At 35.0% G+C, this 7,363-nt stretch overlaps 1 non-coding gene across 1 annotated transcript; it reads right to left on the bottom strand.

The window, feature by feature from the left end:
- Nucleotides 1-1,371: 1,371 nt before the first annotated feature.
- Nucleotides 1,372-1,538, bottom strand: LOC129403038 (U1 spliceosomal RNA). The gene has a single exon (XR_008629028.1). It is a non-coding gene; the product is annotated as a U1 spliceosomal RNA (small nuclear RNA).
- Between the last annotated feature and the right edge of the window lie 5,825 nt (nt 1,539-7,363).

Here is a 7,363-nt window from a genome sequence, read left to right as displayed (position 1 = left end):
AGCTTGCAATGATCCAATATCCGGAAGAAATCTCTCTGGACTTAGTTGTTAAGTACAGAAATCCAAAACCGCGAGGCCTCATTTCTCTTCACAACAGGTCTGACTAGTGGGGTACTCCTACCAATAATGGTGAGGTTTGTGTTGAAATATTGAATGTAACCAAAGTAAATAGAAAGTAAAATGAAATTTATCAGTTACAAGGTGGGGGGTGGGTGCGGGGGTGGGCGGGATGGGAGGTGTACTGTGGTTTTTTTTTTGGTGGTGGGATATGGCCACTGGTGAAGGGATGGTTGTTTCAGCATTGTATGACTGAGACTTAAGCCTGAAAGCATTGTAATTTTCCACATGGTGATTCAATAAAATAAAATTCTTATTAAAAAAAAAAAAAGGAAAGCAATGTGGGGAACCAACCTGAGTTTGATGACTGCATCACATATTGCGCCCTGAGTTCAACCAGAAGTGGCCCATGATTGTAGCCGGTGTGTGACCCAAAAATCAATAAGCAATACCATAGCAGCAACTAAAAATCAACAGGTAATGATATAGGGAAGGGCATTACATAAAAATTAAGGACTTGGGGCTGGAGCAATAGCACAGCGATAGGGCATTTGCCTTTCATGCAGCCGACTAGGGTTCTATTCCCAGCATCCCATATGGTCCCCAGCACCACCAGGAGTAATTTCTGAGTGAAGACCCAGGAGTAACCCTCAGCATCGCTTGGTGTGACCAAAAAAGAAAAATAAAAGAATAAAAAGACATGATAGAAGAAAATTTGATATATTAATCATATAGATGAAATAATGGCCTATCAAAATATATATATATATCAATTATTTATAGAACTAAACTAACTTTGAAAGCAACATAATATCGAATATAGTGGATTTTAACACTACATATAATCATTGACAGACAGATAATAAGAAATATCAAGCTTAAGTGATGAACCAAATCAGTTGGGTTAATAGACATTTACAGGACATCCCTCCCCCAAACAACAGAATTTACATTTTTCTCAAGTGCACATGGAACATTTTCAAGAATAGACCATATTTGGGGGCACAAAACTATTAGCAAGATACTTAATTGGAATTCTGCCAAGTCTTTTTATCATAATGCTATACAACTTGAAAACAAATGCAAAAAGAAACAATATTGAAAAATTTCCAAATATGGAGACTAAATAACATGCTTCACAATAAATATTTGGTTGATAAAAATTAAAGTAGAAATTTAAAAAATATATATAAATTGAAATAAAGCACATTCAATTATTAGAACCTATGGGGTACAGCAGAAATAGAGATGAAGAGGAGAGTTAATAACAGTGCTGGGCTATGTCAAAAGGCAAAACCTCAAATATTTTTTTTTCAGGGGAGAGTGTGAATACAGTTCCCCACTACCACAAATTATGCAGTCGAGTTTCCCACATTTGTTGAAATTGCAGGGGTCAACACATCCCAAGTGCAATGTATGAGCCTCACCCTGGGAAAACCACCTACGTGATCATGGTGTCTCTCCTGCCAGACTTCAAATATTTTTATTGGGGGTATACCCAATAGTGCCTAAGGACCTTGGGTGGCTTTAAACAGAGTCTGGACAGCAGTGCCCAGGGGCTACTAGAACCAAATCTGGTAGTCCTTGATGTCTTGATGACACTAGAAATTGAACCCAGGCCTTAAACTCTAAGTATGTGTTTTGCCACTTCAGCTGTCCCTTTGACACAAAATTTTCGGTAATTTAGCCTTGCACAAAAATGATTTTGAAAAGGAGAACAAACAAAGCCAGAAGTTAATAGAAGAAAATAATGAGTCAGAGCAGAAATAAATTAAATAAACACAACACATGAGTGAAACCAAAAATTGGTTCTTTAGAAAGATAACAAAACTAGCAAGCTTATTATCATAAATAAAAGGCAAAAAGTGAATAATATAGAAGATATACACTTTTTTAGAGTATGTATAACTTACCAGGACTAAACCTAGAAGAAACAGAAAACATAAATAGACTGAGAAGAAGCATGACAAGTGAAACAGTAATAAACAATGAGATAAAAGAACAGGGCGCTAGATAGCTCTAGTGGTATATTCTAGCAAATCTTAAGAACTACTGGCTATTTTTCTAACATTCTCTCAGACAAATTAAGAAATGACAATGTTCCTAAAGATGTTTTATAAACCCAGAATTATCTTGACACTAAGATGAGAAAGACACATCACAAAAAAATATAGAAACCCTTATTCTGATGAATCGATCAGATAAAAAGATTATCAACAAAATATTAACAAATCAAATTTATATGTTGAAGAACAAAAATTCCTCAACCAAGTGGAATTTACTACTGAAATAAAACAATGCTTCAGCATACAGAAATCAATTGATGTAGTACACTGCATCAAATAAAGAATGAAAAATATTTGATTATATCAATACATGTGTTAAAAGCATCTAATAAGGTTCTACATCCATTTATAATAGAAACTTTTAATAAAATTGTGGTAAGAAAATCACACTTTTACATAATAGAGAATGTACACTACAACTAAATATCTAATATATCTACATCTACACAGGGAAAGCATGAAAACTTTTCCTTTGTGATTAGTAGTTCAATAGTGTCATTCATTTCTATTTAGAGTTGTATTAAATTTATTAGCCAGCACAATTAGACAACAGCAAAAATAAAAATACATTCGGTTGGTAAAGAAGAAAAACTATTATTCATGATTAAAAGATAATCCTATCCACATATGAGATATAGTCAAAATTGCCATCTACAGAAAGTTATAAAATTCATCAGAATGCCTATCAAAACTCCAATGAGTTTTGGTCTATTTGGTCTTTGGTCTATTCTTCTATTTTTAAATAAATAGAATGAGAATATATAAATTTATGTGAAACTGAAAATAATCCTGAAAGGCTGAGAATTCTAGATAAAAAAGAAAATTGGAGGCATTATATTATCTGACTCCTAACTATACTGCAATGACTATAATTAAAACAGCAGAAGAGGTTGGAACAATAGTACAGCTGGGAGGGCATTTGCCTTGCATGCAGTCGACCTGGGTTCGATTCCATCATCCCATATGGTCCTCTGAGCACTGCCAGGAGTAATTCGTGAGTGCAGAGCCAGGAGTAACCCCTGTACATCGCCAGGTGTGACCCAAATAGCAAAAAACAAAAACAAAAAAACTGACAACTATGTACAAAAGAATGAAACCGCAACACTTACTCTAACTTCATATAAAAAATAAACTCAAAATGAATTAGAATACATGGATAAAGATCTGAATCCATAAAATGCTTAGAAGAAAAATAGCTGATGCATTCCATAGTATTAGTGTTAGAGAAGTCATTGGTACCTCGACTTCAAGGTACAGGAAATAAGCACAAAAGTAAACAACTTGGTGTAAATCAAATTAAAAACTACTGCAGAGTGAAACTGTGTCAATAGAACAAAAAAAAAGAGGCAATATAATGGAATAATTAGCACATAATATATTCAATAAAGAAATATTATCCAAAGTATGTGTTGATTCAACTAAACAACAAATTAGCACTCAATTTAATTTTTAAAAAATGAACCAAACCACTTAGTAGATGTTTTTGCTAAAAGTATATACAGATGACCCAGAGGTAGTTGAAAAATGCTTATCATTACCATGTGAACCAGTAATTTTATTTACATTTTCTGAAAAATATGAACAAGTAAAGAAAGGCTGCTAAGATCTCAGGGCTAGGACAAATGGAGACATTACTGGCACCCGCTCGAGAAAATTGATGATCAATGGCATGACAGTGATACTGAAGACAAGGGACAAAACTTGCGGATTACAGGTGAGGCAGAGTTTGGTTGCGTGGTTCCCCAGAGTCTGCCCATCACAGACTTCTGAGAAGTGAGTGTTGATATTTGTCTCCTGCTTCTTGAAATTTCTGACTCAGAACATCTGGGGTTGACACCCAGAATTTATATTAAAAAAAGCAGAAAACAAAACTACTCCAGATGATTTGTATGAATAACCAAATTTCCAAAATATTTAATGATAGTGGACTTTGTTAATATATCGTGTATAATGAGTTACCATTGCATGTAGATGTCTGTGCATGAATGCATGCAAACATGGGGTGTCTCTGATCTATCAAATATAATTTTCAAAAAGTCTAATGTAAAATGAAGAAACCAATGACCCCCTGACCACAGGTAGTTTTTACTTTGTATCTTAAAAACTGACTTTCAGCCTCATTCTAAAGTATTGCCCAGATTTAAAAAAAAAAGATTAAAATTGTGTGCAAATGTCAAGTGGGCTACAATAACTATTTTTTGATATATTATGTTTTATTCATCATTTTACTAAGCCACAGTATTTATAATTCCATTAGCATTGCTTAACCGAGAAATAAAATGTGATGGCTAGAAAGCTATAAATTCTTTTTGAAATTACTGAAAGGGTTGGGGAAGTTCAAATCTTTTATGACTACAGTTGTAAAAAAAAAAAAACACTCCTATTGGAAAAAAGTATGGATTTAATTTTAAATGTGTTTCATTGGCCATGCAATGTATTTTGTTTCTGGTGTTTTAATCAGAAAATTCATTTAAGAGCTACTTATTAACTGATAGTTATACTTTGTACTTAAAAATATTACACTGCTAAAAGGTGAAGGTTGTCTCTACTGGGCAAAGATGTTAAATTCACATATCAAAATTACCTGTCTTACTAAAGGTATTGAAGGCTAATAGCTGAATTAATGCTAACTCCAACAGCAAATGCTCATAAATGAGAGGCATAGTTCAAACATGGGTAAGCGCTCTGAATTTTGTTAAAGATATGTTCCAAATCCCGCCTTTCAGCTGGCTCACTGTGAATTAAATCCTTCTGGCATGAATGTACCACAGCTCACCTTTTTAGAAGATAGCAGTTCTTTTGAAGAGCAGTAAGTTTCAAAGGTTGGAAGAGCAAATAAAATTTTCATATTCTTGAAGAGACCCTGGGAAAGATGACCCTAAAAAAATATGGGAAAGAGCTCAAAGAAAATCCAGTTAGTGCCTGTATATTTTGCACCTTCCAACAGCTCATCCGTCACTCAGCATCCAGAGAAAAAACAGCTCAGAGGACCTCAAGCTCCACATCACATGGCTGGGAACAGGACTGGACACTCTAGGTCGTTCACCCTATCCCACTTCGAAGCAGTTTTTTCTTGGTCTTTTGGGGACATGCTTGAACAGATTCCTAAATTGCCAAGAGAATCATATGTGATGTATTTATTACATCTACACCGTTTTTAAAACTGTAGACTATATGCCATTAAAAATAATGTAGCTGTGATTAATAGGAAAAAAATTAAATGAGGTGCTACTAAGTATAAAAAGCTAGAAATGTGCTGGACGCAGCAGGTGCCCCTAGGTTGAAACTTTGAGCTGTACTAATCATCTGTCCCTTGGCTATATTTGAACAAAAAGTTTTATGATACTTTGCATATGGACTGTGAGATGTGATTTCCTAATGTTTGGATGTTGTTTTCTAATGGTTTTGATATTTTTAGTGATTCTGATAAGGACCATGGGAAGAAGAAAAATCAGAAATGACCTCATGTAGCTAAAGTTCACAGAATAGTGAGTTTCTAGCTCAGACCTCTGGAAGCAAAGTGGGTTCTGTGTTTTGAGTTTGCTGCAAGTTAAATTTTACATCTATCAGATATCCAAGATACTTTGATATGTAACATTTCATCATAACTCATTATCCAGTAAATCCTGTTTTATATATGATGTGCAAATGCATGAGTATTGTTTTACTGAACAGAAATATTAAATTTTAATGTTTTATTCCCTGAACTTCCATTTTGCTCATGAACTACATCATATTTCTTTACAAAAATAAACTGCTAATTAAATTGAGTTTCATTTACTTCATGTGACTATAAGGTTCTAATTGTTAATCCATTTGGGATTTAGTCACTTATTATTTCAGAGCTGAACAAATGAACACAAAATATTCGGCCATTGAAAAATAATAGGAGAAGCAAGCTTTTCAATAAAACTTTCCTCTTTTTAGATCTCAGACTTATTTTCATACTAATTCAGTTCTTTACATTATGAATGACCATTGCCGCAATAATTAAGAAGGCTTCATTGGAAATTTAAAGATCAAAAACAATTTCCCAATATATATGATTTAAAAAATGAATATATTTGCTCTATTTTGACTAGAAGTCACCACAGATTACTACACCAATAGTAATTAAAAAAGAAAAACTTAGATAAATGTAACAAATGAGTGCTCATAAGCAGGAAACTCAAATCCAAGTGAAAAATAAGATTTTCCACTATACAGTATTTTTAGGTCAATGGAAATGTTTCTCCGCACATCTGAATAAATGTTCTAGAAAATATAAAACAAGGACACGACTGGCACATATTCAATTTTTCAAAATTGCAACACTGACTGATTGAAAGTGAGACCGAAAGTGTCACCTCCTCTTGCTCTAAGTCATGAAAAATGTGCACTTGTGACACGGAATTAATCACGGGTTGAATGAACGCACTCTCCAAGCTCTTTCTCATTACTGAGCCGCAAGAAAGAAATTTCTTGACAGACTGATATTTTCTCAACACCAGTTTTGCAATTCTGGAATGTCCTCGCTGTGAGGCAGAGCCCGAGGCCTGCGGCTGGGGCCCCTGGGTGCTGGGAGATGCTGTCAGGCCCCTGACCTGGTCCGCGCCTCGCACTCCTGGCTTCCTTCTCTCCAGCGCGCCTTCCTGGATCACCTGACCCTTTCCACTGAAGGGGGGATGGGAGGGACAAGCCCGGAAAATTCACAAACGGGCAATTTTCTCACTGTTTTCACACAATTTTGTTCTAAACGTAAGCTCAGAAGAGGACTAAAATAGGATAAAATGTTCCATTTCCAAAACTGAGGTTATAGCTTTTACTCCATGCAACTCCTTTCTTAAATAAGATTCTTTTGACTGTCAATTATTGAATATATAGAATATAAATTGAATGTGTAATATATAATATATAAATATATGTCTGCTTCTGAGGTAAATAATATATAGTCCGTCATTAAATACAGCCTTCCCAGAGGTTTTGGACTTAATGGTAGTGGTTCTTTATTGTCAATTTTTTATACCTATATAACTTTGTTGGACTGGAGCGATAGCACAGCGGCTAGGGTGTTTGCCTTAGATGCCACTGACCCGGGTTCAATTCCTCCATCCCTCTCGGAGAGCCCAGCAAACTACTGAGTGTATCCCGCCCGCACGGCAGAGCTGGGCAAGTTACCTGTGAGGTATTCAATATGCCAAAAATAGTTACAATAAGTCTCACAGTAGACATGTTACTGGTGCCCGCTCGAGCAAATCGTT

This window comes from Sorex araneus, chromosome 2, assembly GCF_027595985.1.
Source record: "Sorex araneus isolate mSorAra2 chromosome 2, mSorAra2.pri, whole genome shotgun sequence".
In the NCBI taxonomy this organism is placed as follows: domain Eukaryota; kingdom Metazoa; phylum Chordata; class Mammalia; order Eulipotyphla; family Soricidae; genus Sorex; species Sorex araneus.
The sequence above is the reverse complement of the archived record's forward strand: the minus strand, read 5'-3'. Positions and strand labels throughout refer to the sequence as shown.